The sequence below is a fragment of the Parasteatoda tepidariorum genome, chromosome 9, assembly GCF_982258835.1.
Source record: "Parasteatoda tepidariorum strain Cologne lab strain chromosome 9, Ptep-v5.0, whole genome shotgun sequence".
NCBI classification, from domain to species: Eukaryota; Metazoa; Arthropoda; class Arachnida; order Araneae; family Theridiidae; genus Parasteatoda; species Parasteatoda tepidariorum.
The window spans coordinates 99,843,499-99,869,114 of NC_141763.1; the positions used below are offsets into that span (position 1 = coordinate 99,843,499).

At 35.1% G+C, this 25,616-nt stretch overlaps 45 non-coding genes across 45 annotated transcripts; all 45 read left to right on the forward strand.

Annotated features, from left to right (window-relative positions):
- The first annotated feature begins 2,407 nt into the window (after positions 1 to 2,407).
- TRNAG-UCC (transfer RNA glycine (anticodon UCC)) lies at positions 2,408 to 2,479 on the forward strand. The gene has a single exon. It is a non-coding gene; the product is annotated as a tRNA-Gly (tRNA).
- A 570-nt stretch (positions 2,480 to 3,049) lies between these two features.
- TRNAG-UCC (transfer RNA glycine (anticodon UCC)) lies at positions 3,050 to 3,121 on the forward strand. Its single transcript has one exon. It is a non-coding gene; the product is annotated as a tRNA-Gly (tRNA).
- A 310-nt stretch (positions 3,122 to 3,431) lies between these two features.
- On the forward strand, positions 3,432 to 3,503 carry TRNAG-UCC (transfer RNA glycine (anticodon UCC)). Its single transcript has one exon. It is a non-coding gene; the product is annotated as a tRNA-Gly (tRNA).
- A 570-nt stretch (positions 3,504 to 4,073) lies between these two features.
- On the forward strand, positions 4,074 to 4,145 carry TRNAG-UCC (transfer RNA glycine (anticodon UCC)). Its single transcript has one exon. It is a non-coding gene; the product is annotated as a tRNA-Gly (tRNA).
- A 310-nt stretch (positions 4,146 to 4,455) lies between these two features.
- TRNAG-UCC (transfer RNA glycine (anticodon UCC)) lies at positions 4,456 to 4,527 on the forward strand. The gene has a single exon. It is a non-coding gene; the product is annotated as a tRNA-Gly (tRNA).
- A 570-nt stretch (positions 4,528 to 5,097) lies between these two features.
- Positions 5,098 to 5,169, forward strand: TRNAG-UCC (transfer RNA glycine (anticodon UCC)). Its single transcript has one exon. It is a non-coding gene; the product is annotated as a tRNA-Gly (tRNA).
- Positions 5,170 to 5,479: 310 nt separating this feature from the next.
- TRNAG-UCC (transfer RNA glycine (anticodon UCC)) lies at positions 5,480 to 5,551 on the forward strand. Its single transcript has one exon. It is a non-coding gene; the product is annotated as a tRNA-Gly (tRNA).
- Positions 5,552 to 6,121: 570 nt separating this feature from the next.
- Positions 6,122 to 6,193, forward strand: TRNAG-UCC (transfer RNA glycine (anticodon UCC)). The gene has a single exon. It is a non-coding gene; the product is annotated as a tRNA-Gly (tRNA).
- A 310-nt stretch (positions 6,194 to 6,503) lies between these two features.
- Positions 6,504 to 6,575, forward strand: TRNAG-UCC (transfer RNA glycine (anticodon UCC)). Its single transcript has one exon. It is a non-coding gene; the product is annotated as a tRNA-Gly (tRNA).
- A 570-nt stretch (positions 6,576 to 7,145) lies between these two features.
- TRNAG-UCC (transfer RNA glycine (anticodon UCC)) lies at positions 7,146 to 7,217 on the forward strand. The gene has a single exon. It is a non-coding gene; the product is annotated as a tRNA-Gly (tRNA).
- Positions 7,218 to 7,527: 310 nt separating this feature from the next.
- Positions 7,528 to 7,599, forward strand: TRNAG-UCC (transfer RNA glycine (anticodon UCC)). The gene has a single exon. It is a non-coding gene; the product is annotated as a tRNA-Gly (tRNA).
- A 570-nt stretch (positions 7,600 to 8,169) lies between these two features.
- TRNAG-UCC (transfer RNA glycine (anticodon UCC)) lies at positions 8,170 to 8,241 on the forward strand. Its single transcript has one exon. It is a non-coding gene; the product is annotated as a tRNA-Gly (tRNA).
- Positions 8,242 to 8,551: 310 nt separating this feature from the next.
- TRNAG-UCC (transfer RNA glycine (anticodon UCC)) lies at positions 8,552 to 8,623 on the forward strand. Its single transcript has one exon. It is a non-coding gene; the product is annotated as a tRNA-Gly (tRNA).
- A 570-nt stretch (positions 8,624 to 9,193) lies between these two features.
- Positions 9,194 to 9,265, forward strand: TRNAG-UCC (transfer RNA glycine (anticodon UCC)). Its single transcript has one exon. It is a non-coding gene; the product is annotated as a tRNA-Gly (tRNA).
- A 310-nt stretch (positions 9,266 to 9,575) lies between these two features.
- Positions 9,576 to 9,647, forward strand: TRNAG-UCC (transfer RNA glycine (anticodon UCC)). Its single transcript has one exon. It is a non-coding gene; the product is annotated as a tRNA-Gly (tRNA).
- A 570-nt stretch (positions 9,648 to 10,217) lies between these two features.
- Positions 10,218 to 10,289, forward strand: TRNAG-UCC (transfer RNA glycine (anticodon UCC)). The gene has a single exon. It is a non-coding gene; the product is annotated as a tRNA-Gly (tRNA).
- Positions 10,290 to 10,599: 310 nt separating this feature from the next.
- Positions 10,600 to 10,671, forward strand: TRNAG-UCC (transfer RNA glycine (anticodon UCC)). The gene has a single exon. It is a non-coding gene; the product is annotated as a tRNA-Gly (tRNA).
- A 570-nt stretch (positions 10,672 to 11,241) lies between these two features.
- On the forward strand, positions 11,242 to 11,313 carry TRNAG-UCC (transfer RNA glycine (anticodon UCC)). Its single transcript has one exon. It is a non-coding gene; the product is annotated as a tRNA-Gly (tRNA).
- A 310-nt stretch (positions 11,314 to 11,623) lies between these two features.
- On the forward strand, positions 11,624 to 11,695 carry TRNAG-UCC (transfer RNA glycine (anticodon UCC)). The gene has a single exon. It is a non-coding gene; the product is annotated as a tRNA-Gly (tRNA).
- Positions 11,696 to 12,265: 570 nt separating this feature from the next.
- On the forward strand, positions 12,266 to 12,337 carry TRNAG-UCC (transfer RNA glycine (anticodon UCC)). Its single transcript has one exon. It is a non-coding gene; the product is annotated as a tRNA-Gly (tRNA).
- A 310-nt stretch (positions 12,338 to 12,647) lies between these two features.
- TRNAG-UCC (transfer RNA glycine (anticodon UCC)) lies at positions 12,648 to 12,719 on the forward strand. The gene has a single exon. It is a non-coding gene; the product is annotated as a tRNA-Gly (tRNA).
- Positions 12,720 to 13,289: 570 nt separating this feature from the next.
- TRNAG-UCC (transfer RNA glycine (anticodon UCC)) lies at positions 13,290 to 13,361 on the forward strand. Its single transcript has one exon. It is a non-coding gene; the product is annotated as a tRNA-Gly (tRNA).
- Positions 13,362 to 13,671: 310 nt separating this feature from the next.
- Positions 13,672 to 13,743, forward strand: TRNAG-UCC (transfer RNA glycine (anticodon UCC)). The gene has a single exon. It is a non-coding gene; the product is annotated as a tRNA-Gly (tRNA).
- A 570-nt stretch (positions 13,744 to 14,313) lies between these two features.
- Positions 14,314 to 14,385, forward strand: TRNAG-UCC (transfer RNA glycine (anticodon UCC)). The gene has a single exon. It is a non-coding gene; the product is annotated as a tRNA-Gly (tRNA).
- Positions 14,386 to 14,695: 310 nt separating this feature from the next.
- On the forward strand, positions 14,696 to 14,767 carry TRNAG-UCC (transfer RNA glycine (anticodon UCC)). Its single transcript has one exon. It is a non-coding gene; the product is annotated as a tRNA-Gly (tRNA).
- A 570-nt stretch (positions 14,768 to 15,337) lies between these two features.
- On the forward strand, positions 15,338 to 15,409 carry TRNAG-UCC (transfer RNA glycine (anticodon UCC)). The gene has a single exon. It is a non-coding gene; the product is annotated as a tRNA-Gly (tRNA).
- A 310-nt stretch (positions 15,410 to 15,719) lies between these two features.
- On the forward strand, positions 15,720 to 15,791 carry TRNAG-UCC (transfer RNA glycine (anticodon UCC)). The gene has a single exon. It is a non-coding gene; the product is annotated as a tRNA-Gly (tRNA).
- A 570-nt stretch (positions 15,792 to 16,361) lies between these two features.
- Positions 16,362 to 16,433, forward strand: TRNAG-UCC (transfer RNA glycine (anticodon UCC)). The gene has a single exon. It is a non-coding gene; the product is annotated as a tRNA-Gly (tRNA).
- A 310-nt stretch (positions 16,434 to 16,743) lies between these two features.
- TRNAG-UCC (transfer RNA glycine (anticodon UCC)) lies at positions 16,744 to 16,815 on the forward strand. The gene has a single exon. It is a non-coding gene; the product is annotated as a tRNA-Gly (tRNA).
- A 570-nt stretch (positions 16,816 to 17,385) lies between these two features.
- Positions 17,386 to 17,457, forward strand: TRNAG-UCC (transfer RNA glycine (anticodon UCC)). The gene has a single exon. It is a non-coding gene; the product is annotated as a tRNA-Gly (tRNA).
- Positions 17,458 to 17,767: 310 nt separating this feature from the next.
- Positions 17,768 to 17,839, forward strand: TRNAG-UCC (transfer RNA glycine (anticodon UCC)). The gene has a single exon. It is a non-coding gene; the product is annotated as a tRNA-Gly (tRNA).
- Positions 17,840 to 18,409: 570 nt separating this feature from the next.
- Positions 18,410 to 18,481, forward strand: TRNAG-UCC (transfer RNA glycine (anticodon UCC)). Its single transcript has one exon. It is a non-coding gene; the product is annotated as a tRNA-Gly (tRNA).
- Positions 18,482 to 18,791: 310 nt separating this feature from the next.
- TRNAG-UCC (transfer RNA glycine (anticodon UCC)) lies at positions 18,792 to 18,863 on the forward strand. Its single transcript has one exon. It is a non-coding gene; the product is annotated as a tRNA-Gly (tRNA).
- A 570-nt stretch (positions 18,864 to 19,433) lies between these two features.
- On the forward strand, positions 19,434 to 19,505 carry TRNAG-UCC (transfer RNA glycine (anticodon UCC)). Its single transcript has one exon. It is a non-coding gene; the product is annotated as a tRNA-Gly (tRNA).
- Positions 19,506 to 19,815: 310 nt separating this feature from the next.
- On the forward strand, positions 19,816 to 19,887 carry TRNAG-UCC (transfer RNA glycine (anticodon UCC)). Its single transcript has one exon. It is a non-coding gene; the product is annotated as a tRNA-Gly (tRNA).
- A 570-nt stretch (positions 19,888 to 20,457) lies between these two features.
- Positions 20,458 to 20,529, forward strand: TRNAG-UCC (transfer RNA glycine (anticodon UCC)). Its single transcript has one exon. It is a non-coding gene; the product is annotated as a tRNA-Gly (tRNA).
- A 310-nt stretch (positions 20,530 to 20,839) lies between these two features.
- Positions 20,840 to 20,911, forward strand: TRNAG-UCC (transfer RNA glycine (anticodon UCC)). Its single transcript has one exon. It is a non-coding gene; the product is annotated as a tRNA-Gly (tRNA).
- Positions 20,912 to 21,481: 570 nt separating this feature from the next.
- On the forward strand, positions 21,482 to 21,553 carry TRNAG-UCC (transfer RNA glycine (anticodon UCC)). The gene has a single exon. It is a non-coding gene; the product is annotated as a tRNA-Gly (tRNA).
- Positions 21,554 to 21,863: 310 nt separating this feature from the next.
- Positions 21,864 to 21,935, forward strand: TRNAG-UCC (transfer RNA glycine (anticodon UCC)). Its single transcript has one exon. It is a non-coding gene; the product is annotated as a tRNA-Gly (tRNA).
- A 570-nt stretch (positions 21,936 to 22,505) lies between these two features.
- TRNAG-UCC (transfer RNA glycine (anticodon UCC)) lies at positions 22,506 to 22,577 on the forward strand. The gene has a single exon. It is a non-coding gene; the product is annotated as a tRNA-Gly (tRNA).
- Positions 22,578 to 22,887: 310 nt separating this feature from the next.
- On the forward strand, positions 22,888 to 22,959 carry TRNAG-UCC (transfer RNA glycine (anticodon UCC)). The gene has a single exon. It is a non-coding gene; the product is annotated as a tRNA-Gly (tRNA).
- Positions 22,960 to 23,529: 570 nt separating this feature from the next.
- On the forward strand, positions 23,530 to 23,601 carry TRNAG-UCC (transfer RNA glycine (anticodon UCC)). Its single transcript has one exon. It is a non-coding gene; the product is annotated as a tRNA-Gly (tRNA).
- A 310-nt stretch (positions 23,602 to 23,911) lies between these two features.
- On the forward strand, positions 23,912 to 23,983 carry TRNAG-UCC (transfer RNA glycine (anticodon UCC)). Its single transcript has one exon. It is a non-coding gene; the product is annotated as a tRNA-Gly (tRNA).
- Positions 23,984 to 24,553: 570 nt separating this feature from the next.
- Positions 24,554 to 24,625, forward strand: TRNAG-UCC (transfer RNA glycine (anticodon UCC)). The gene has a single exon. It is a non-coding gene; the product is annotated as a tRNA-Gly (tRNA).
- A 310-nt stretch (positions 24,626 to 24,935) lies between these two features.
- Positions 24,936 to 25,007, forward strand: TRNAG-UCC (transfer RNA glycine (anticodon UCC)). The gene has a single exon. It is a non-coding gene; the product is annotated as a tRNA-Gly (tRNA).
- Positions 25,008 to 25,616: the final 609 nt, after the last annotated feature.

The window sequence follows — 25,616 nt, forward strand, 5'->3', positions numbered from 1 at the left end:
TCATGCATCACGATTTCTATTTACGTGATTTAATATCGAGTATCTTGTTTCGCATTTTCATGATTTTGTATGAAATATCGCTTTTCATATTCACATGATTATTATGATTCCTTTTCAAGTGATTTAAAAATTATACATCGGAATTCGTATTCACGTGATTTTAAAAAGGAACACCGACATTCATACTCGCTCGTTTTTAAATTCAAACATGGATATTCGTATTCACGCGATGTTAAAATCAAACATTAAAATTCGTATTCTTTTGATGTTAAAATCGATAATCGTATTCAAACGATTTTAAAATCAAATATCGAGATTCGTATTTACGCGATTTTAGAATTAAATGTTGAGATTCGTAATCGCGTGATTTAAAAATCACACATTGAGATTCGTATTTACGCGATTTTAAAATAAAATGTCGAGATTTGTATATACGCAATTTAAAAATCATACATTGACATTCATATTAATACAATTTAAAGAAGTAAAATCTCGCATTGATATTTTTATTAAAGCGTTGATAACATTCATGGGGTTAAGAATCAATGAAAATAAAAATAAATATATGCCCTGCACAAAAGCTGGCTATAAAGAAACACAGTTTGAAATTGGAGCATACAAATTCGAAGCCGTTGATAGCTTCACCTATTTGGGGTCTAAGATTAACAACAAATACGACACTACACAAGAAATACACACGAGAATCACGATGGCCAATAAGTGTTTTTATGGTCTAAGAAAATATCATAAGTCAAGCCTAATAAAAAGAAAAACAAAAGTGTTACTCTATAAATGTCTTATACGATCAGTGCTTACACACGCATGTGAGAACTGGACAATGACCCGTGGAGATGAAAATATGATAGCTAGATTTGAGAGAAAAATACTGCGAAGCATTTTTGGTGGAATAAGTAAAAACGGTACCTGATTTAGAAGATCAAACACGGAACTTTACAAAGCATATAAAGAACCTGATGTCATTAAATTTATCAAAATTCAAAGGATTAAATGGGCAGGTCGCATTATAAGAATGGAGGATAGCAGGACAACCAAAAAAGGTTTCTGTGCCAGGCCAACAGGTACAAGAAAAAGAGAACGACCAAACCTAAGATTTTTAGACTGCCTTGAAAAGGACCAAAAAATTTCAAAGATAATAGACTGGAGAACCTTGGCTAAGGGAAGAATGTCTTGGCATAGTATTGTTGAGAAGGCCAAGGCCCATCCTGGGCTGTCGTGCCAGTGAGAAGAAGAAGTTGATAACACTCTGTGGATAAATGTTTCCTACATGCACCTTTTTTTTGTTGCTTAAATTTCAGGTATTTCTTCAAATTATTTCAAAAGTGTTTTTGCAAATAACATTTTTGGATTTCTACTCCCAGATTTTTGGTTTTTTATCAAATTCAACCCTGTGATTTGAATCAATATAGAATTCTATAAGAATTAAACATTTTTAAAATATATATTCAGGGGATTTTAAAACAAATTGTGCCAAAATGATGTGAAGTCGTCTCATGAAATGATGCTTTTTTGGCGAATATGCTTTTTTCATATCTGCAATGACTATGCAACAGTTACTCATGATTGTTAGGTCAAGTTTAGCCAGCGCTTTCTATGCATATTCTGAAAATGGTATAGAACATCTACATGAAGAAAAAGCCAATGATTTGAGAAAATGAAAAACGTATGTGGTCTAGTTTTTTAATATTTAAAAAAAAAGAAGAAGAAAAACTTACTTTAATGCTGCATCATCTGGGCTTGTTATTACTATTTAAATATAACTGTTCCAGTTTAAAATTGAGATATTCTAAATAACTTAAAACATAAAATAACTTCTTAACTTGTAAAATGTTTTTAACACAACTAAACTTAATCCCCATGAGTAAAAATTTTTTATATTAAATTCAGAACCATAATTAGAACGATATATTCAAAATGACAGTAATTTGAGATTTAAAAATATTTATACATAAAAAACTAATATATTTTAAATCGAATAAAGTTCAAATTTTGTGTAAGATTTTAAATTTTGGTCCGTAAAAGGTAAAGAAGTTTAAACTTTACTACACGAAAATAAAGTAATAATGCAAAATAGAATTCAACTGTCTGAAAACCAAAATCTTTTTAATGAAAAAAAGAGGAGTCCACACGCATGCGTACATTAGAAATTTATACTGAATTCTCACTTAGAAAAGAACGATGAAATGACAAAAAAAAGGGAAGAAAGAGAATAAGTTCCTGTTCAGTTCAGGGCAAAAGATAACAATATATCAATTTTAAAACTTTTTTCGATTTGTATGAAAATCAGAATGTATGAAGAAAACTTTAAGTATTCTCGTCTTCGTTATACAGCGCTTTATGGGGATATCGATCTTTGCTTTTTATAAAGTAAATTTTCTTCTTCATTCAAGCGTTGGTGGTATAACGGTTAGCATAGCTGCCTTCCAAGCAGTTGACCCGGGTTCGACTCCCGGCCAACGCATGTCCCTTTTTTCTTAACCATCAGTTTTATTATCTTAAAGGTTGATATCTTGAAGAAGGATGATTAATGAAAAGTCATACATTTTTTCTTAATTTTAAAAAGAACAATTCAAATAGTATTTTGGTAACCTATTGAAAAATAAATATTTCCTTCCAAGGGATTTTCGTGCCCTCTTACGTCCGCATACATTTTTTTAAGCTTTTATTATCGTCTTTTTTCGATTGCGAAATAACTTTTAGAATCGCCAATGAAAATATACGAATTTAACCGTAGATCGAATAAAAGTTCAATATTGTCAATTAATAATTTTGAACTACAAAACAGAAGGGGGGAAAAACAACAACAAACTCGCGTTCAAGATGAAGGAGAATAAAGGAATCGCAGTTGCATTACAGGGAAATGGAAACCACGAAAAGCGTTCAAGGAGAGTAGGTTGATAATGCGTGAGATTGTAAACCACGAACAATTGAGATATCTTATGAAATAATGGGTATAAGGGGCTGTTTACAAACTTTCCAGCAATAGTTGAGATGCAAGTTGATAAAAGAAATTTTTAACAGCTGCCAGTACGCGTTGGTGGTATAACGGTTAGCATAGCTGCCTTCCAAGCAGTTGACCCGGGTTCGACTCCCGGCCAACGCAAGTGTTTTGCTTTTGTTAGACTCGATATTGTCTCACTTTGGCAGATTTTTAGCAAGCGAAAAATATTTCGCGCTTATGGATTCGAAAAAAGAATAATTTAGAATAGTGAGAAGGAAATAAATTGAGAAAGGCGACTTTCATATGGGGTATAAAATTCTTTTTCAGTTCGGTTCGGTTGAAAAGGATTTCCGATTTGTATGAAAATCAAAATGTATGAAGAAAACTTTAAGTATTCTCGTCTTCGTTATACAGCGCTTTATGGGGATATCGATCTTTGCTTTTTATAAAGTAAATTTTCTTCTTCATTCAAGCGTTGGTGGTATAACGGTTAGCATAGCTGCCTTCCAAGCAGTTGACCCGGGTTCGACTCCCGGCCAACGCATGTCCCTTTTTTCTTAACCATCAGTTTTATTATCTTAAAGGTTGATATCTTGAAGAAGGATGATTAATGAAAAGTCATACATTTTTTCTTAATTTTAAAAAGAACAATTCAAATAGTATTTTGGTAACCTATTGAAAAATAAATATTTCCTTCCAAGGGATTTTCGTGCCCTCTTACGTCCGCATACATTTTTTTAAGCTTTTATTATCGTCTTTTTTCGATTGCGAAATAACTTTTAGAATCGCCAATGAAAATATACGAATTTAACCGTAGATCGAATAAAAGTTCAATATTGTCAATTAATAATTTTGAACTACAAAACAGAAGGGGGGAAAAACAACAACAAACTCGCGTTCAAGATGAAGGAGAATAAAGGAATCGCAGTTGCATTACAGGGAAATGGAAACCACGAAAAGCGTTCAAGGAGAGTAGGTTGATAATGCGTGAGATTGTAAACCACGAACAATTGAGATATCTTATGAAATAATGGGTATAAGGGGCTGTTTACAAACTTTCCAGCAATAGTTGAGATGCAAGTTGATAAAAGAAATTTTTAACAGCTGCCAGTACGCGTTGGTGGTATAACGGTTAGCATAGCTGCCTTCCAAGCAGTTGACCCGGGTTCGACTCCCGGCCAACGCAAGTGTTTTGCTTTTGTTAGACTCGATATTGTCTCACTTTGGCAGATTTTTAGCAAGCGAAAAATATTTCGCGCTTATGGATTCGAAAAAAGAATAATTTAGAATAGTGAGAAGGAAATAAATTGAGAAAGGCGACTTTCATATGGGGTATAAAATTCTTTTTCAGTTCGGTTCGGTTGAAAAGGATTTCCGATTTGTATGAAAATCAAAATGTATGAAGAAAACTTTAAGTATTCTCGTCTTCGTTATACAGCGCTTTATGGGGATATCGATCTTTGCTTTTTATAAAGTAAATTTTCTTCTTCATTCAAGCGTTGGTGGTATAACGGTTAGCATAGCTGCCTTCCAAGCAGTTGACCCGGGTTCGACTCCCGGCCAACGCATGTCCCTTTTTTCTTAACCATCAGTTTTATTATCTTAAAGGTTGATATCTTGAAGAAGGATGATTAATGAAAAGTCATACATTTTTTCTTAATTTTAAAAAGAACAATTCAAATAGTATTTTGGTAACCTATTGAAAAATAAATATTTCCTTCCAAGGGATTTTCGTGCCCTCTTACGTCCGCATACATTTTTTTAAGCTTTTATTATCGTCTTTTTTCGATTGCGAAATAACTTTTAGAATCGCCAATGAAAATATACGAATTTAACCGTAGATCGAATAAAAGTTCAATATTGTCAATTAATAATTTTGAACTACAAAACAGAAGGGGGGAAAAACAACAACAAACTCGCGTTCAAGATGAAGGAGAATAAAGGAATCGCAGTTGCATTACAGGGAAATGGAAACCACGAAAAGCGTTCAAGGAGAGTAGGTTGATAATGCGTGAGATTGTAAACCACGAACAATTGAGATATCTTATGAAATAATGGGTATAAGGGGCTGTTTACAAACTTTCCAGCAATAGTTGAGATGCAAGTTGATAAAAGAAATTTTTAACAGCTGCCAGTACGCGTTGGTGGTATAACGGTTAGCATAGCTGCCTTCCAAGCAGTTGACCCGGGTTCGACTCCCGGCCAACGCAAGTGTTTTGCTTTTGTTAGACTCGATATTGTCTCACTTTGGCAGATTTTTAGCAAGCGAAAAATATTTCGCGCTTATGGATTCGAAAAAAGAATAATTTAGAATAGTGAGAAGGAAATAAATTGAGAAAGGCGACTTTCATATGGGGTATAAAATTCTTTTTCAGTTCGGTTCGGTTGAAAAGGATTTCCGATTTGTATGAAAATCAAAATGTATGAAGAAAACTTTAAGTATTCTCGTCTTCGTTATACAGCGCTTTATGGGGATATCGATCTTTGCTTTTTATAAAGTAAATTTTCTTCTTCATTCAAGCGTTGGTGGTATAACGGTTAGCATAGCTGCCTTCCAAGCAGTTGACCCGGGTTCGACTCCCGGCCAACGCATGTCCCTTTTTTCTTAACCATCAGTTTTATTATCTTAAAGGTTGATATCTTGAAGAAGGATGATTAATGAAAAGTCATACATTTTTTCTTAATTTTAAAAAGAACAATTCAAATAGTATTTTGGTAACCTATTGAAAAATAAATATTTCCTTCCAAGGGATTTTCGTGCCCTCTTACGTCCGCATACATTTTTTTAAGCTTTTATTATCGTCTTTTTTCGATTGCGAAATAACTTTTAGAATCGCCAATGAAAATATACGAATTTAACCGTAGATCGAATAAAAGTTCAATATTGTCAATTAATAATTTTGAACTACAAAACAGAAGGGGGGAAAAACAACAACAAACTCGCGTTCAAGATGAAGGAGAATAAAGGAATCGCAGTTGCATTACAGGGAAATGGAAACCACGAAAAGCGTTCAAGGAGAGTAGGTTGATAATGCGTGAGATTGTAAACCACGAACAATTGAGATATCTTATGAAATAATGGGTATAAGGGGCTGTTTACAAACTTTCCAGCAATAGTTGAGATGCAAGTTGATAAAAGAAATTTTTAACAGCTGCCAGTACGCGTTGGTGGTATAACGGTTAGCATAGCTGCCTTCCAAGCAGTTGACCCGGGTTCGACTCCCGGCCAACGCAAGTGTTTTGCTTTTGTTAGACTCGATATTGTCTCACTTTGGCAGATTTTTAGCAAGCGAAAAATATTTCGCGCTTATGGATTCGAAAAAAGAATAATTTAGAATAGTGAGAAGGAAATAAATTGAGAAAGGCGACTTTCATATGGGGTATAAAATTCTTTTTCAGTTCGGTTCGGTTGAAAAGGATTTCCGATTTGTATGAAAATCAAAATGTATGAAGAAAACTTTAAGTATTCTCGTCTTCGTTATACAGCGCTTTATGGGGATATCGATCTTTGCTTTTTATAAAGTAAATTTTCTTCTTCATTCAAGCGTTGGTGGTATAACGGTTAGCATAGCTGCCTTCCAAGCAGTTGACCCGGGTTCGACTCCCGGCCAACGCATGTCCCTTTTTTCTTAACCATCAGTTTTATTATCTTAAAGGTTGATATCTTGAAGAAGGATGATTAATGAAAAGTCATACATTTTTTCTTAATTTTAAAAAGAACAATTCAAATAGTATTTTGGTAACCTATTGAAAAATAAATATTTCCTTCCAAGGGATTTTCGTGCCCTCTTACGTCCGCATACATTTTTTTAAGCTTTTATTATCGTCTTTTTTCGATTGCGAAATAACTTTTAGAATCGCCAATGAAAATATACGAATTTAACCGTAGATCGAATAAAAGTTCAATATTGTCAATTAATAATTTTGAACTACAAAACAGAAGGGGGGAAAAACAACAACAAACTCGCGTTCAAGATGAAGGAGAATAAAGGAATCGCAGTTGCATTACAGGGAAATGGAAACCACGAAAAGCGTTCAAGGAGAGTAGGTTGATAATGCGTGAGATTGTAAACCACGAACAATTGAGATATCTTATGAAATAATGGGTATAAGGGGCTGTTTACAAACTTTCCAGCAATAGTTGAGATGCAAGTTGATAAAAGAAATTTTTAACAGCTGCCAGTACGCGTTGGTGGTATAACGGTTAGCATAGCTGCCTTCCAAGCAGTTGACCCGGGTTCGACTCCCGGCCAACGCAAGTGTTTTGCTTTTGTTAGACTCGATATTGTCTCACTTTGGCAGATTTTTAGCAAGCGAAAAATATTTCGCGCTTATGGATTCGAAAAAAGAATAATTTAGAATAGTGAGAAGGAAATAAATTGAGAAAGGCGACTTTCATATGGGGTATAAAATTCTTTTTCAGTTCGGTTCGGTTGAAAAGGATTTCCGATTTGTATGAAAATCAAAATGTATGAAGAAAACTTTAAGTATTCTCGTCTTCGTTATACAGCGCTTTATGGGGATATCGATCTTTGCTTTTTATAAAGTAAATTTTCTTCTTCATTCAAGCGTTGGTGGTATAACGGTTAGCATAGCTGCCTTCCAAGCAGTTGACCCGGGTTCGACTCCCGGCCAACGCATGTCCCTTTTTTCTTAACCATCAGTTTTATTATCTTAAAGGTTGATATCTTGAAGAAGGATGATTAATGAAAAGTCATACATTTTTTCTTAATTTTAAAAAGAACAATTCAAATAGTATTTTGGTAACCTATTGAAAAATAAATATTTCCTTCCAAGGGATTTTCGTGCCCTCTTACGTCCGCATACATTTTTTTAAGCTTTTATTATCGTCTTTTTTCGATTGCGAAATAACTTTTAGAATCGCCAATGAAAATATACGAATTTAACCGTAGATCGAATAAAAGTTCAATATTGTCAATTAATAATTTTGAACTACAAAACAGAAGGGGGGAAAAACAACAACAAACTCGCGTTCAAGATGAAGGAGAATAAAGGAATCGCAGTTGCATTACAGGGAAATGGAAACCACGAAAAGCGTTCAAGGAGAGTAGGTTGATAATGCGTGAGATTGTAAACCACGAACAATTGAGATATCTTATGAAATAATGGGTATAAGGGGCTGTTTACAAACTTTCCAGCAATAGTTGAGATGCAAGTTGATAAAAGAAATTTTTAACAGCTGCCAGTACGCGTTGGTGGTATAACGGTTAGCATAGCTGCCTTCCAAGCAGTTGACCCGGGTTCGACTCCCGGCCAACGCAAGTGTTTTGCTTTTGTTAGACTCGATATTGTCTCACTTTGGCAGATTTTTAGCAAGCGAAAAATATTTCGCGCTTATGGATTCGAAAAAAGAATAATTTAGAATAGTGAGAAGGAAATAAATTGAGAAAGGCGACTTTCATATGGGGTATAAAATTCTTTTTCAGTTCGGTTCGGTTGAAAAGGATTTCCGATTTGTATGAAAATCAAAATGTATGAAGAAAACTTTAAGTATTCTCGTCTTCGTTATACAGCGCTTTATGGGGATATCGATCTTTGCTTTTTATAAAGTAAATTTTCTTCTTCATTCAAGCGTTGGTGGTATAACGGTTAGCATAGCTGCCTTCCAAGCAGTTGACCCGGGTTCGACTCCCGGCCAACGCATGTCCCTTTTTTCTTAACCATCAGTTTTATTATCTTAAAGGTTGATATCTTGAAGAAGGATGATTAATGAAAAGTCATACATTTTTTCTTAATTTTAAAAAGAACAATTCAAATAGTATTTTGGTAACCTATTGAAAAATAAATATTTCCTTCCAAGGGATTTTCGTGCCCTCTTACGTCCGCATACATTTTTTTAAGCTTTTATTATCGTCTTTTTTCGATTGCGAAATAACTTTTAGAATCGCCAATGAAAATATACGAATTTAACCGTAGATCGAATAAAAGTTCAATATTGTCAATTAATAATTTTGAACTACAAAACAGAAGGGGGGAAAAACAACAACAAACTCGCGTTCAAGATGAAGGAGAATAAAGGAATCGCAGTTGCATTACAGGGAAATGGAAACCACGAAAAGCGTTCAAGGAGAGTAGGTTGATAATGCGTGAGATTGTAAACCACGAACAATTGAGATATCTTATGAAATAATGGGTATAAGGGGCTGTTTACAAACTTTCCAGCAATAGTTGAGATGCAAGTTGATAAAAGAAATTTTTAACAGCTGCCAGTACGCGTTGGTGGTATAACGGTTAGCATAGCTGCCTTCCAAGCAGTTGACCCGGGTTCGACTCCCGGCCAACGCAAGTGTTTTGCTTTTGTTAGACTCGATATTGTCTCACTTTGGCAGATTTTTAGCAAGCGAAAAATATTTCGCGCTTATGGATTCGAAAAAAGAATAATTTAGAATAGTGAGAAGGAAATAAATTGAGAAAGGCGACTTTCATATGGGGTATAAAATTCTTTTTCAGTTCGGTTCGGTTGAAAAGGATTTCCGATTTGTATGAAAATCAAAATGTATGAAGAAAACTTTAAGTATTCTCGTCTTCGTTATACAGCGCTTTATGGGGATATCGATCTTTGCTTTTTATAAAGTAAATTTTCTTCTTCATTCAAGCGTTGGTGGTATAACGGTTAGCATAGCTGCCTTCCAAGCAGTTGACCCGGGTTCGACTCCCGGCCAACGCATGTCCCTTTTTTCTTAACCATCAGTTTTATTATCTTAAAGGTTGATATCTTGAAGAAGGATGATTAATGAAAAGTCATACATTTTTTCTTAATTTTAAAAAGAACAATTCAAATAGTATTTTGGTAACCTATTGAAAAATAAATATTTCCTTCCAAGGGATTTTCGTGCCCTCTTACGTCCGCATACATTTTTTTAAGCTTTTATTATCGTCTTTTTTCGATTGCGAAATAACTTTTAGAATCGCCAATGAAAATATACGAATTTAACCGTAGATCGAATAAAAGTTCAATATTGTCAATTAATAATTTTGAACTACAAAACAGAAGGGGGGAAAAACAACAACAAACTCGCGTTCAAGATGAAGGAGAATAAAGGAATCGCAGTTGCATTACAGGGAAATGGAAACCACGAAAAGCGTTCAAGGAGAGTAGGTTGATAATGCGTGAGATTGTAAACCACGAACAATTGAGATATCTTATGAAATAATGGGTATAAGGGGCTGTTTACAAACTTTCCAGCAATAGTTGAGATGCAAGTTGATAAAAGAAATTTTTAACAGCTGCCAGTACGCGTTGGTGGTATAACGGTTAGCATAGCTGCCTTCCAAGCAGTTGACCCGGGTTCGACTCCCGGCCAACGCAAGTGTTTTGCTTTTGTTAGACTCGATATTGTCTCACTTTGGCAGATTTTTAGCAAGCGAAAAATATTTCGCGCTTATGGATTCGAAAAAAGAATAATTTAGAATAGTGAGAAGGAAATAAATTGAGAAAGGCGACTTTCATATGGGGTATAAAATTCTTTTTCAGTTCGGTTCGGTTGAAAAGGATTTCCGATTTGTATGAAAATCAAAATGTATGAAGAAAACTTTAAGTATTCTCGTCTTCGTTATACAGCGCTTTATGGGGATATCGATCTTTGCTTTTTATAAAGTAAATTTTCTTCTTCATTCAAGCGTTGGTGGTATAACGGTTAGCATAGCTGCCTTCCAAGCAGTTGACCCGGGTTCGACTCCCGGCCAACGCATGTCCCTTTTTTCTTAACCATCAGTTTTATTATCTTAAAGGTTGATATCTTGAAGAAGGATGATTAATGAAAAGTCATACATTTTTTCTTAATTTTAAAAAGAACAATTCAAATAGTATTTTGGTAACCTATTGAAAAATAAATATTTCCTTCCAAGGGATTTTCGTGCCCTCTTACGTCCGCATACATTTTTTTAAGCTTTTATTATCGTCTTTTTTCGATTGCGAAATAACTTTTAGAATCGCCAATGAAAATATACGAATTTAACCGTAGATCGAATAAAAGTTCAATATTGTCAATTAATAATTTTGAACTACAAAACAGAAGGGGGGAAAAACAACAACAAACTCGCGTTCAAGATGAAGGAGAATAAAGGAATCGCAGTTGCATTACAGGGAAATGGAAACCACGAAAAGCGTTCAAGGAGAGTAGGTTGATAATGCGTGAGATTGTAAACCACGAACAATTGAGATATCTTATGAAATAATGGGTATAAGGGGCTGTTTACAAACTTTCCAGCAATAGTTGAGATGCAAGTTGATAAAAGAAATTTTTAACAGCTGCCAGTACGCGTTGGTGGTATAACGGTTAGCATAGCTGCCTTCCAAGCAGTTGACCCGGGTTCGACTCCCGGCCAACGCAAGTGTTTTGCTTTTGTTAGACTCGATATTGTCTCACTTTGGCAGATTTTTAGCAAGCGAAAAATATTTCGCGCTTATGGATTCGAAAAAAGAATAATTTAGAATAGTGAGAAGGAAATAAATTGAGAAAGGCGACTTTCATATGGGGTATAAAATTCTTTTTCAGTTCGGTTCGGTTGAAAAGGATTTCCGATTTGTATGAAAATCAAAATGTATGAAGAAAACTTTAAGTATTCTCGTCTTCGTTATACAGCGCTTTATGGGGATATCGATCTTTGCTTTTTATAAAGTAAATTTTCTTCTTCATTCAAGCGTTGGTGGTATAACGGTTAGCATAGCTGCCTTCCAAGCAGTTGACCCGGGTTCGACTCCCGGCCAACGCATGTCCCTTTTTTCTTAACCATCAGTTTTATTATCTTAAAGGTTGATATCTTGAAGAAGGATGATTAATGAAAAGTCATACATTTTTTCTTAATTTTAAAAAGAACAATTCAAATAGTATTTTGGTAACCTATTGAAAAATAAATATTTCCTTCCAAGGGATTTTCGTGCCCTCTTACGTCCGCATACATTTTTTTAAGCTTTTATTATCGTCTTTTTTCGATTGCGAAATAACTTTTAGAATCGCCAATGAAAATATACGAATTTAACCGTAGATCGAATAAAAGTTCAATATTGTCAATTAATAATTTTGAACTACAAAACAGAAGGGGGGAAAAACAACAACAAACTCGCGTTCAAGATGAAGGAGAATAAAGGAATCGCAGTTGCATTACAGGGAAATGGAAACCACGAAAAGCGTTCAAGGAGAGTAGGTTGATAATGCGTGAGATTGTAAACCACGAACAATTGAGATATCTTATGAAATAATGGGTATAAGGGGCTGTTTACAAACTTTCCAGCAATAGTTGAGATGCAAGTTGATAAAAGAAATTTTTAACAGCTGCCAGTACGCGTTGGTGGTATAACGGTTAGCATAGCTGCCTTCCAAGCAGTTGACCCGGGTTCGACTCCCGGCCAACGCAAGTGTTTTGCTTTTGTTAGACTCGATATTGTCTCACTTTGGCAGATTTTTAGCAAGCGAAAAATATTTCGCGCTTATGGATTCGAAAAAAGAATAATTTAGAATAGTGAGAAGGAAATAAATTGAGAAAGGCGACTTTCATATGGGGTATAAAATTCTTTTTCAGTTCGGTTCGGTTGAAAAGGATTTCCGATTTGTATGAAAATCAAAATGTATGAAGAAAACTTTAAGTATTCTCGTCTTCGTTATACAGCGCTTTATGGGGATATCGATCTTTGCTTTTTATAAAGTAAATTTTCTTCTTCATTCAAGCGTTGGTGGTATAACGGTTAGCATAGCTGCCTTCCAAGCAGTTGACCCGGGTTCGACTCCCGGCCAACGCATGTCCCTTTTTTCTTAACCATCAGTTTTATTATCTTAAAGGTTGATATCTTGAAGAAGGATGATTAATGAAAAGTCATACATTTTTTCTTAATTTTAAAAAGAACAATTCAAATAGTATTTTGGTAACCTATTGAAAAATAAATATTTCCTTCCAAGGGATTTTCGTGCCCTCTTACGTCCGCATACATTTTTTTAAGCTTTTATTATCGTCTTTTTTCGATTGCGAAATAACTTTTAGAATCGCCAATGAAAATATACGAATTTAACCGTAGATCGAATAAAAGTTCAATATTGTCAATTAATAATTTTGAACTACAAAACAGAAGGGGGGAAAAACAACAACAAACTCGCGTTCAAGATGAAGGAGAATAAAGGAATCGCAGTTGCATTACAGGGAAATGGAAACCACGAAAAGCGTTCAAGGAGAGTAGGTTGATAATGCGTGAGATTGTAAACCACGAACAATTGAGATATCTTATGAAATAATGGGTATAAGGGGCTGTTTACAAACTTTCCAGCAATAGTTGAGATGCAAGTTGATAAAAGAAATTTTTAACAGCTGCCAGTACGCGTTGGTGGTATAACGGTTAGCATAGCTGCCTTCCAAGCAGTTGACCCGGGTTCGACTCCCGGCCAACGCAAGTGTTTTGCTTTTGTTAGACTCGATATTGTCTCACTTTGGCAGATTTTTAGCAAGCGAAAAATATTTCGCGCTTATGGATTCGAAAAAAGAATAATTTAGAATAGTGAGAAGGAAATAAATTGAGAAAGGCGACTTTCATATGGGGTATAAAATTCTTTTTCAGTTCGGTTCGGTTGAAAAGGATTTCCGATTTGTATGAAAATCAAAATGTATGAAGAAAACTTTAAGTATTCTCGTCTTCGTTATACAGCGCTTTATGGGGATATCGATCTTTGCTTTTTATAAAGTAAATTTTCTTCTTCATTCAAGCGTTGGTGGTATAACGGTTAGCATAGCTGCCTTCCAAGCAGTTGACCCGGGTTCGACTCCCGGCCAACGCATGTCCCTTTTTTCTTAACCATCAGTTTTATTATCTTAAAGGTTGATATCTTGAAGAAGGATGATTAATGAAAAGTCATACATTTTTTCTTAATTTTAAAAAGAACAATTCAAATAGTATTTTGGTAACCTATTGAAAAATAAATATTTCCTTCCAAGGGATTTTCGTGCCCTCTTACGTCCGCATACATTTTTTTAAGCTTTTATTATCGTCTTTTTTCGATTGCGAAATAACTTTTAGAATCGCCAATGAAAATATACGAATTTAACCGTAGATCGAATAAAAGTTCAATATTGTCAATTAATAATTTTGAACTACAAAACAGAAGGGGGGAAAAACAACAACAAACTCGCGTTCAAGATGAAGGAGAATAAAGGAATCGCAGTTGCATTACAGGGAAATGGAAACCACGAAAAGCGTTCAAGGAGAGTAGGTTGATAATGCGTGAGATTGTAAACCACGAACAATTGAGATATCTTATGAAATAATGGGTATAAGGGGCTGTTTACAAACTTTCCAGCAATAGTTGAGATGCAAGTTGATAAAAGAAATTTTTAACAGCTGCCAGTACGCGTTGGTGGTATAACGGTTAGCATAGCTGCCTTCCAAGCAGTTGACCCGGGTTCGACTCCCGGCCAACGCAAGTGTTTTGCTTTTGTTAGACTCGATATTGTCTCACTTTGGCAGATTTTTAGCAAGCGAAAAATATTTCGCGCTTATGGATTCGAAAAAAGAATAATTTAGAATAGTGAGAAGGAAATAAATTGAGAAAGGCGACTTTCATATGGGGTATAAAATTCTTTTTCAGTTCGGTTCGGTTGAAAAGGATTTCCGATTTGTATGAAAATCAAAATGTATGAAGAAAACTTTAAGTATTCTCGTCTTCGTTATACAGCGCTTTATGGGGATATCGATCTTTGCTTTTTATAAAGTAAATTTTCTTCTTCATTCAAGCGTTGGTGGTATAACGGTTAGCATAGCTGCCTTCCAAGCAGTTGACCCGGGTTCGACTCCCGGCCAACGCATGTCCCTTTTTTCTTAACCATCAGTTTTATTATCTTAAAGGTTGATATCTTGAAGAAGGATGATTAATGAAAAGTCATACATTTTTTCTTAATTTTAAAAAGAACAATTCAAATAGTATTTTGGTAACCTATTGAAAAATAAATATTTCCTTCCAAGGGATTTTCGTGCCCTCTTACGTCCGCATACATTTTTTTAAGCTTTTATTATCGTCTTTTTTCGATTGCGAAATAACTTTTAGAATCGCCAATGAAAATATACGAATTTAACCGTAGATCGAATAAAAGTTCAATATTGTCAATTAATAATTTTGAACTACAAAACAGAAGGGGGGAAAAACAACAACAAACTCGCGTTCAAGATGAAGGAGAATAAAGGAATCGCAGTTGCATTACAGGGAAATGGAAACCACGAAAAGCGTTCAAGGAGAGTAGGTTGATAATGCGTGAGATTGTAAACCACGAACAATTGAGATATCTTATGAAATAATGGGTATAAGGGGCTGTTTACAAACTTTCCAGCAATAGTTGAGATGCAAGTTGATAAAAGAAATTTTTAACAGCTGCCAGTACGCGTTGGTGGTATAACGGTTAGCATAGCTGCCTTCCAAGCAGTTGACCCGGGTTCGACTCCCGGCCAACGCAAGTGTTTTGCTTTTGTTAGACTCGATATTGTCTCACTTTGGCAGATTTTTAGCAAGCGAAAAATATTTCGCGCTTATGGATTCGAAAAAAGAATAATTTAGAATAGTGAGAAGGAAATAAATTGAGAAAGGCGACTTTCATATGGGGTATAAAATTCTTTTTCAGTTCGGTTCGGTTGAAAAGGATTTCCGATTTGTATGAAAATCAAAATGTATGAAGAAAACTTTAAGTATTCTCGTCTTCGTTATACAGCGCTTTATGGGGATATCGATCTTTGCTTTTTATAAAGTAAATTTTCTTCTTCATTCAAGCGTTGGTGGTATAACGGTTAGCATAGCTGCCTTCCAAGCAGTTGACCCGGGTTCGACTCCCGGCCAACGCATGTCCCTTTTTTCTTAACCATCAGTTTTATTATCTTAAAGGTTGATATCTTGAAGAAGGATGATTAATGAAAAGTCATACATTTTTTCTTAATTTTAAAAAGAACAATTCAAATAGTATTTTGGTAACCTATTGAAAAATAAATATTTCCTTCCAAGGGATTTTCGTGCCCTCTTACGTCCGCATACATTTTTTTAAGCTTTTATTATCGTCTTTTTTCGATTGCGAAATAACTTTTAGAATCGCCAATGAAAATATACGAATTTAACCGTAGATCGAATAAAAGTTCAATATTGTCAATTAATAATTTTGAACTACAAAACAGAAGGGGGGAAAAACAACAACAAACTCGCGTTCAAGATGAAGGAGAATAAAGGAATCGCAGTTGCATTACAGGGAAATGGAAACCACGAAAAGCGTTCAAGGAGAGTAGGTTGATAATGCGTGAGATTGTAAACCACGAACAATTGAGATATCTTATGAAATAATGGGTATAAGGGGCTGTTTACAAACTTTCCAGCAATAGTTGAGATGCAAGTTGATAAAAGAAATTTTTAACAGCTGCCAGTACGCGTTGGTGGTATAACGGTTAGCATAGCTGCCTTCCAAGCAGTTGACCCGGGTTCGACTCCCGGCCAACGCAAGTGTTTTGCTTTTGTTAGACTCGATATTGTCTCACTTTGGCAGATTTTTAGCAAGCGAAAAATATTTCGCGCTTATGGATTCGAAAAAAGAATAATTTAGAATAGTGAGAAGGAAATAAATTGAGAAAGGCGACTTTCATATGGGGTATAAAATTCTTTTTCAGTTCGGTTCGGTTGAAAAGGATTTCCGATTTGTATGAAAATCAAAATGTATGAAGAAAACTTTAAGTATTCTCGTCTTCGTTATACAGCGCTTTATGGGGATATCGATCTTTGCTTTTTATAAAGTAAATTTTCTTCTTCATTCAAGCGTTGGTGGTATAACGGTTAGCATAGCTGCCTTCCAAGCAGTTGACCCGGGTTCGACTCCCGGCCAACGCATGTCCCTTTTTTCTTAACCATCAGTTTTATTATCTTAAAGGTTGATATCTTGAAGAAGGATGATTAATGAAAAGTCATACATTTTTTCTTAATTTTAAAAAGAACAATTCAAATAGTATTTTGGTAACCTATTGAAAAATAAATATTTCCTTCCAAGGGATTTTCGTGCCCTCTTACGTCCGCATACATTTTTTTAAGCTTTTATTATCGTCTTTTTTCGATTGCGAAATAACTTTTAGAATCGCCAATGAAAATATACGAATTTAACCGTAGATCGAATAAAAGTTCAATATTGTCAATTAATAATTTTGAACTACAAAACAGAAGGGGGGAAAAACAACAACAAACTCGCGTTCAAGATGAAGGAGAATAAAGGAATCGCAGTTGCATTACAGGGAAATGGAAACCACGAAAAGCGTTCAAGGAGAGTAGGTTGATAATGCGTGAGATTGTAAACCACGAACAATTGAGATATCTTATGAAATAATGGGTATAAGGGGCTGTTTACAAACTTTCCAGCAATAGTTGAGATGCAAGTTGATAAAAGAAATTTTTAACAGCTGCCAGTACGCGTTGGTGGTATAACGGTTAGCATAGCTGCCTTCCAAGCAGTTGACCCGGGTTCGACTCCCGGCCAACGCAAGTGTTTTGCTTTTGTTAGACTCGATATTGTCTCACTTTGGCAGATTTTTAGCAAGCGAAAAATATTTCGCGCTTATGGATTCGAAAAAAGAATAATTTAGAATAGTGAGAAGGAAATAAATTGAGAAAGGCGACTTTCATATGGGGTATAAAATTCTTTTTCAGTTCGGTTCGGTTGAAAAGGATTTCCGATTTGTATGAAAATCAAAATGTATGAAGAAAACTTTAAGTATTCTCGTCTTCGTTATACAGCGCTTTATGGGGATATCGATCTTTGCTTTTTATAAAGTAAATTTTCTTCTTCATTCAAGCGTTGGTGGTATAACGGTTAGCATAGCTGCCTTCCAAGCAGTTGACCCGGGTTCGACTCCCGGCCAACGCATGTCCCTTTTTTCTTAACCATCAGTTTTATTATCTTAAAGGTTGATATCTTGAAGAAGGATGATTAATGAAAAGTCATACATTTTTTCTTAATTTTAAAAAGAACAATTCAAATAGTATTTTGGTAACCTATTGAAAAATAAATATTTCCTTCCAAGGGATTTTCGTGCCCTCTTACGTCCGCATACATTTTTTTAAGCTTTTATTATCGTCTTTTTTCGATTGCGAAATAACTTTTAGAATCGCCAATGAAAATATACGAATTTAACCGTAGATCGAATAAAAGTTCAATATTGTCAATTAATAATTTTGAACTACAAAACAGAAGGGGGGAAAAACAACAACAAACTCGCGTTCAAGATGAAGGAGAATAAAGGAATCGCAGTTGCATTACAGGGAAATGGAAACCACGAAAAGCGTTCAAGGAGAGTAGGTTGATAATGCGTGAGATTGTAAACCACGAACAATTGAGATATCTTATGAAATAATGGGTATAAGGGGCTGTTTACAAACTTTCCAGCAATAGTTGAGATGCAAGTTGATAAAAGAAATTTTTAACAGCTGCCAGTACGCGTTGGTGGTATAACGGTTAGCATAGCTGCCTTCCAAGCAGTTGACCCGGGTTCGACTCCCGGCCAACGCAAGTGTTTTGCTTTTGTTAGACTCGATATTGTCTCACTTTGGCAGATTTTTAGCAAGCGAAAAATATTTCGCGCTTATGGATTCGAAAAAAGAATAATTTAGAATAGTGAGAAGGAAATAAATTGAGAAAGGCGACTTTCATATGGGGTATAAAATTCTTTTTCAGTTCGGTTCGGTTGAAAAGGATTTCCGATTTGTATGAAAATCAAAATGTATGAAGAAAACTTTAAGTATTCTCGTCTTCGTTATACAGCGCTTTATGGGGATATCGATCTTTGCTTTTTATAAAGTAAATTTTCTTCTTCATTCAAGCGTTGGTGGTATAACGGTTAGCATAGCTGCCTTCCAAGCAGTTGACCCGGGTTCGACTCCCGGCCAACGCATGTCCCTTTTTTCTTAACCATCAGTTTTATTATCTTAAAGGTTGATATCTTGAAGAAGGATGATTAATGAAAAGTCATACATTTTTTCTTAATTTTAAAAAGAACAATTCAAATAGTATTTTGGTAACCTATTGAAAAATAAATATTTCCTTCCAAGGGATTTTCGTGCCCTCTTACGTCCGCATACATTTTTTTAAGCTTTTATTATCGTCTTTTTTCGATTGCGAAATAACTTTTAGAATCGCCAATGAAAATATACGAATTTAACCGTAGATCGAATAAAAGTTCAATATTGTCAATTAATAATTTTGAACTACAAAACAGAAGGGGGGAAAAACAACAACAAACTCGCGTTCAAGATGAAGGAGAATAAAGGAATCGCAGTTGCATTACAGGGAAATGGAAACCACGAAAAGCGTTCAAGGAGAGTAGGTTGATAATGCGTGAGATTGTAAACCACGAACAATTGAGATATCTTATGAAATAATGGGTATAAGGGGCTGTTTACAAACTTTCCAGCAATAGTTGAGATGCAAGTTGATAAAAGAAATTTTTAACAGCTGCCAGTACGCGTTGGTGGTATAACGGTTAGCATAGCTGCCTTCCAAGCAGTTGACCCGGGTTCGACTCCCGGCCAACGCAAGTGTTTTGCTTTTGTTAGACTCGATATTGTCTCACTTTGGCAGATTTTTAGCAAGCGAAAAATATTTCGCGCTTATGGATTCGAAAAAAGAATAATTTAGAATAGTGAGAAGGAAATAAATTGAGAAAGGCGACTTTCATATGGGGTATAAAATTCTTTTTCAGTTCGGTTCGGTTGAAAAGGATTTCCGATTTGTATGAAAATCAAAATGTATGAAGAAAACTTTAAGTATTCTCGTCTTCGTTATACAGCGCTTTATGGGGATATCGATCTTTGCTTTTTATAAAGTAAATTTTCTTCTTCATTCAAGCGTTGGTGGTATAACGGTTAGCATAGCTGCCTTCCAAGCAGTTGACCCGGGTTCGACTCCCGGCCAACGCATGTCCCTTTTTTCTTAACCATCAGTTTTATTATCTTAAAGGTTGATATCTTGAAGAAGGATGATTAATGAAAAGTCATACATTTTTTCTTAATTTTAAAAAGAACAATTCAAATAGTATTTTGGTAACCTATTGAAAAATAAATATTTCCTTCCAAGGGATTTTCGTGCCCTCTTACGTCCGCATACATTTTTTTAAGCTTTTATTATCGTCTTTTTTCGATTGCGAAATAACTTTTAGAATCGCCAATGAAAATATACGAATTTAACCGTAGATCGAATAAAAGTTCAATATTGTCAATTAATAATTTTGAACTACAAAACAGAAGGGGGGAAAAACAACAACAAACTCGCGTTCAAGATGAAGGAGAATAAAGGAATCGCAGTTGCATTACAGGGAAATGGAAACCACGAAAAGCGTTCAAGGAGAGTAGGTTGATAATGCGTGAGATTGTAAACCACGAACAATTGAGATATCTTATGAAATAATGGGTATAAGGGGCTGTTTACAAACTTTCCAGCAATAGTTGAGATGCAAGTTGATAAAAGAAATTTTTAACAGCTGCCAGTACGCGTTGGTGGTATAACGGTTAGCATAGCTGCCTTCCAAGCAGTTGACCCGGGTTCGACTCCCGGCCAACGCAAGTGTTTTGCTTTTGTTAGACTCGATATTGTCTCACTTTGGCAGATTTTTAGCAAGCGAAAAATATTTCGCGCTTATGGATTCGAAAAAAGAATAATTTAGAATAGTGAGAAGGAAATAAATTGAGAAAGGCGACTTTCATATGGGGTATAAAATTCTTTTTCAGTTCGGTTCGGTTGAAAAGGATTTCCGATTTGTATGAAAATCAAAATGTATGAAGAAAACTTTAAGTATTCTCGTCTTCGTTATACAGCGCTTTATGGGGATATCGATCTTTGCTTTTTATAAAGTAAATTTTCTTCTTCATTCAAGCGTTGGTGGTATAACGGTTAGCATAGCTGCCTTCCAAGCAGTTGACCCGGGTTCGACTCCCGGCCAACGCATGTCCCTTTTTTCTTAACCATCAGTTTTATTATCTTAAAGGTTGATATCTTGAAGAAGGATGATTAATGAAAAGTCATACATTTTTTCTTAATTTTAAAAAGAACAATTCAAATAGTATTTTGGTAACCTATTGAAAAATAAATATTTCCTTCCAAGGGATTTTCGTGCCCTCTTACGTCCGCATACATTTTTTTAAGCTTTTATTATCGTCTTTTTTCGATTGCGAAATAACTTTTAGAATCGCCAATGAAAATATACGAATTTAACCGTAGATCGAATAAAAGTTCAATATTGTCAATTAATAATTTTGAACTACAAAACAGAAGGGGGGAAAAACAACAACAAACTCGCGTTCAAGATGAAGGAGAATAAAGGAATCGCAGTTGCATTACAGGGAAATGGAAACCACGAAAAGCGTTCAAGGAGAGTAGGTTGATAATGCGTGAGATTGTAAACCACGAACAATTGAGATATCTTATGAAATAATGGGTATAAGGGGCTGTTTACAAACTTTCCAGCAATAGTTGAGATGCAAGTTGATAAAAGAAATTTTTAACAGCTGCCAGTACGCGTTGGTGGTATAACGGTTAGCATAGCTGCCTTCCAAGCAGTTGACCCGGGTTCGACTCCCGGCCAACGCAAGTGTTTTGCTTTTGTTAGACTCGATATTGTCTCACTTTGGCAGATTTTTAGCAAGCGAAAAATATTTCGCGCTTATGGATTCGAAAAAAGAATAATTTAGAATAGTGAGAAGGAAATAAATTGAGAAAGGCGACTTTCATATGGGGTATAAAATTCTTTTTCAGTTCGGTTCGGTTGAAAAGGATTTCCGATTTGTATGAAAATCAAAATGTATGAAGAAAACTTTAAGTATTCTCGTCTTCGTTATACAGCGCTTTATGGGGATATCGATCTTTGCTTTTTATAAAGTAAATTTTCTTCTTCATTCAAGCGTTGGTGGTATAACGGTTAGCATAGCTGCCTTCCAAGCAGTTGACCCGGGTTCGACTCCCGGCCAACGCATGTCCCTTTTTTCTTAACCATCAGTTTTATTATCTTAAAGGTTGATATCTTGAAGAAGGATGATTAATGAAAAGTCATACATTTTTTCTTAATTTTAAAAAGAACAATTCAAATAGTATTTTGGTAACCTATTGAAAAATAAATATTTCCTTCCAAGGGATTTTCGTGCCCTCTTACGTCCGCATACATTTTTTTAAGCTTTTATTATCGTCTTTTTTCGATTGCGAAATAACTTTTAGAATCGCCAATGAAAATATACGAATTTAACCGTAGATCGAATAAAAGTTCAATATTGTCAATTAATAATTTTGAACTACAAAACAGAAGGGGGGAAAAACAACAACAAACTCGCGTTCAAGATGAAGGAGAATAAAGGAATCGCAGTTGCATTACAGGGAAATGGAAACCACGAAAAGCGTTCAAGGAGAGTAGGTTGATAATGCGTGAGATTGTAAACCACGAACAATTGAGATATCTTATGAAATAATGGGTATAAGGGGCTGTTTACAAACTTTCCAGCAATAGTTGAGATGCAAGTTGATAAAAGAAATTTTTAACAGCTGCCAGTACGCGTTGGTGGTATAACGGTTAGCATAGCTGCCTTCCAAGCAGTTGACCCGGGTTCGACTCCCGGCCAACGCAAGTGTTTTGCTTTTGTTAGACTCGATATTGTCTCACTTTGGCAGATTTTTAGCAAGCGAAAAATATTTCGCGCTTATGGATTCGAAAAAAGAATAATTTAGAATAGTGAGAAGGAAATAAATTGAGAAAGGCGACTTTCATATGGGGTATAAAATTCTTTTTCAGTTCGGTTCGGTTGAAAAGGATTTCCGATTTGTATGAAAATCAAAATGTATGAAGAAAACTTTAAGTATTCTCGTCTTCGTTATACAGCGCTTTATGGGGATATCGATCTTTGCTTTTTATAAAGTAAATTTTCTTCTTCATTCAAGCGTTGGTGGTATAACGGTTAGCATAGCTGCCTTCCAAGCAGTTGACCCGGGTTCGACTCCCGGCCAACGCATGTCCCTTTTTTCTTAACCATCAGTTTTATTATCTTAAAGGTTGATATCTTGAAGAAGGATGATTAATGAAAAGTCATACATTTTTTCTTAATTTTAAAAAGAACAATTCAAATAGTATTTTGGTAACCTATTGAAAAATAAATATTTCCTTCCAAGGGATTTTCGTGCCCTCTTACGTCCGCATACATTTTTTTAAGCTTTTATTATCGTCTTTTTTCGATTGCGAAATAACTTTTAGAATCGCCAATGAAAATATACGAATTTAACCGTAGATCGAATAAAAGTTCAATATTGTCAATTAATAATTTTGAACTACAAAACAGAAGGGGGGAAAAACAACAACAAACTCGCGTTCAAGATGAAGGAGAATAAAGGAATCGCAGTTGCATTACAGGGAAATGGAAACCACGAAAAGCGTTCAAGGAGAGTAGGTTGATAATGCGTGAGATTGTAAACCACGAACAATTGAGATATCTTATGAAATAATGGGTATAAGGGGCTGTTTACAAACTTTCCAGCAATAGTTGAGATGCAAGTTGATAAAAGAAATTTTTAACAGCTGCCAGTACGCGTTGGTGGTATAACGGTTAGCATAGCTGCCTTCCAAGCAGTTGACCCGGGTTCGACTCCCGGCCAACGCAAGTGTTTTGCTTTTGTTAGACTCGATATTGTCTCACTTTGGCAGATTTTTAGCAAGCGAAAAATATTTCGCGCTTATGGATTCGAAAAAAGAATAATTTAGAATAGTGAGAAGGAAATAAATTGAGAAAGGCGACTTTCATATGGGGTATAAAATTCTTTTTCAGTTCGGTTCGGTTGAAAAGGATTTCCGATTTGTATGAAAATCAAAATGTATGAAGAAAACTTTAAGTATTCTCGTCTTCGTTATACAGCGCTTTATGGGGATATCGATCTTTGCTTTTTATAAAGTAAATTTTCTTCTTCATTCAAGCGTTGGTGGTATAACGGTTAGCATAGCTGCCTTCCAAGCAGTTGACCCGGGTTCGACTCCCGGCCAACGCATGTCCCTTTTTTCTTAACCATCAGTTTTATTATCTTAAAGGTTGATATCTTGAAGAAGGATGATTAATGAAAAGTCATACATTTTTTCTTAATTTTAAAAAGAACAATTCAAATAGTATTTTGGTAACCTATTGAAAAATAAATATTTCCTTCCAAGGGATTTTCGTGCCCTCTTACGTCCGCATACATTTTTTTAAGCTTTTATTATCGTCTTTTTTCGATTGCGAAATAACTTTTAGAATCGCCAATGAAAATATACGAATTTAACCGTAGATCGAATAAAAGTTCAATATTGTCAATTAATAATTTTGAACTACAAAACAGAAGGGGGGAAAAACAACAACAAACTCGCGTTCAAGATGAAGGAGAATAAAGGAATCGCAGTTGCATTACAGGGAAATGGAAACCACGAAAAGCGTTCAAGGAGAGTAGGTTGATAATGCGTGAGATTGTAAACCACGAACAATTGAGATATCTTATGAAATAATGGGTATAAGGGGCTGTTTACAAACTTTCCAGCAATAGTTGAGATGCAAGTTGATAAAAGAAATTTTTAACAGCTGCCAGTACGCGTTGGTGGTATAACGGTTAGCATAGCTGCCTTCCAAGCAGTTGACCCGGGTTCGACTCCCGGCCAACGCAAGTGTTTTGCTTTTGTTAGACTCGATATTGTCTCACTTTGGCAGATTTTTAGCAAGCGAAAAATATTTCGCGCTTATGGATTCGAAAAAAGAATAATTTAGAATAGTGAGAAGGAAATAAATTGAGAAAGGCGACTTTCATATGGGGTATAAAATTCTTTTTCAGTTCGGTTCGGTTGAAAAGGATTTCCGATTTGTATGAAAATCAAAATGTATGAAGAAAACTTTAAGTATTCTCGTCTTCGTTATACAGCGCTTTATGGGGATATCGATCTTTGCTTTTTATAAAGTAAATTTTCTTCTTCATTCAAGCGTTGGTGGTATAACGGTTAGCATAGCTGCCTTCCAAGCAGTTGACCCGGGTTCGACTCCCGGCCAACGCATGTCCCTTTTTTCTTAACCATCAGTTTTATTATCTTAAAGGTTGATATCTTGAAGAAGGATGATTAATGAAAAGTCATACATTTTTTCTTAATTTTAAAAAGAACAATTCAAATAGTATTTTGGTAACCTATTGAAAAATAAATATTTCCTTCCAAGGGATTTTCGTGCCCTCTTACGTCCGCATACATTTTTTTAAGCTTTTATTATCGTCTTTTTTCGATTGCGAAATAACTTTTAGAATCGCCAATGAAAATATACGAATTTAACCGTAGATCGAATAAAAGTTCAATATTGTCAATTAATAATTTTGAACTACAAAACAGAAGGGGGGAAAAACAACAACAAACTCGCGTTCAAGATGAAGGAGAATAAAGGAATCGCAGTTGCATTACAGGGAAATGGAAACCACGAAGAGCGTTCAAGGAGAGTAGGTTGATAATGCGTGAGATTGTAAACCACGAACAATTGAGATATCTTATGAAATAATGGGTATAAGGGGCTGTTTACAAACTTTCCAGCAATAGTTGAGATGCAAGTTGATAAAAGAAATTTTTAACAGCTGCCAGTACGCGTTGGTGGTATAACGGTTAGCATAGCTGCCTTCCAAG